The sequence below is a fragment of the Chrysochloris asiatica genome, unplaced genomic scaffold, assembly GCF_000296735.1.
Source record: "Chrysochloris asiatica unplaced genomic scaffold, ChrAsi1.0 scaffold00009, whole genome shotgun sequence".
NCBI lineage: Eukaryota > Metazoa > Chordata > Mammalia > Afrosoricida > Chrysochloridae > Chrysochloris > Chrysochloris asiatica.
In genome coordinates, this window is record NW_006408527.1 from 30,599,005 (window position 1) to 30,599,947 (window position 943).

Sequence of the window (943 nt, forward strand, 5' to 3'; positions counted from 1 at the left end):
TTCTCATGCTGTTCATCATGTTTCAATATTCAATATTCTGGTGCTCTCTGACAGTGTTTTACTGCTATTGATAGGTTTACAGTGGCTAAACATTTGGAAGTAGTATGCCTGTCCTTCTTTCAAGTCAGTCCAAAAGCTCAGCTGAAACCTGTGTCTCATGGGTGACCCTGCCAGCATTCAAAATATTGGTGGCATAGCTTCCAACATCATAGCAACACACAAGCCACCACAATATGACAAATTGATAGATGAATAGTGGAATATGAAATGTATGAAGTATGAATCTAGCAAAACTAGAAGTTGTCAAAAATGAAATGGAAAACATAAATATAAATATTCTAGGCATTAATGAATTCAAATGGACTGGTAATTGTTGATTCAAATCAGATAATTATATGGTGTAACTATGCCTACAAATATAAATTGAAGAAGAGTGGTGGTGCATTCATCACCATTAAAAAAACATTTCAGGCTCTATCTTGAAGTACAAATGAGCCATGGTAGTGTAGTGGGTTACAAGTTGGGCTGCTAACCACAAGGTCATCAGTTCTAAACTACCAGACACTCCATGGGAGACAGATTAGACTTTCTTCTCCAATAAAGATTTAAAGCCTTGGAAACCCTATAGAGATTTACAGCCTTGGAAACCCTATAGAGGATTGCTATGAGTTAGGACTGATTTCACTTCATACAACCAAAAGCACCACCATCTTGATGTATCATGTTGTCTGTGATAGGATAATATCTATATGCCTACAAGCAAGAGCAGTTAATATCACTATTCTTCAAACTTATGCACCAACCACTAAAGCCAGTGATGTTGAAATAGAAAAATTATATCAACTTCTTCAGTCTGAAATTGATCAAACAAGCAATCAATCTACACTTATAACTACTGGTGATTGGAATGCAAAGGTTCCAAGCAAAGAGGAAGGACAAATAA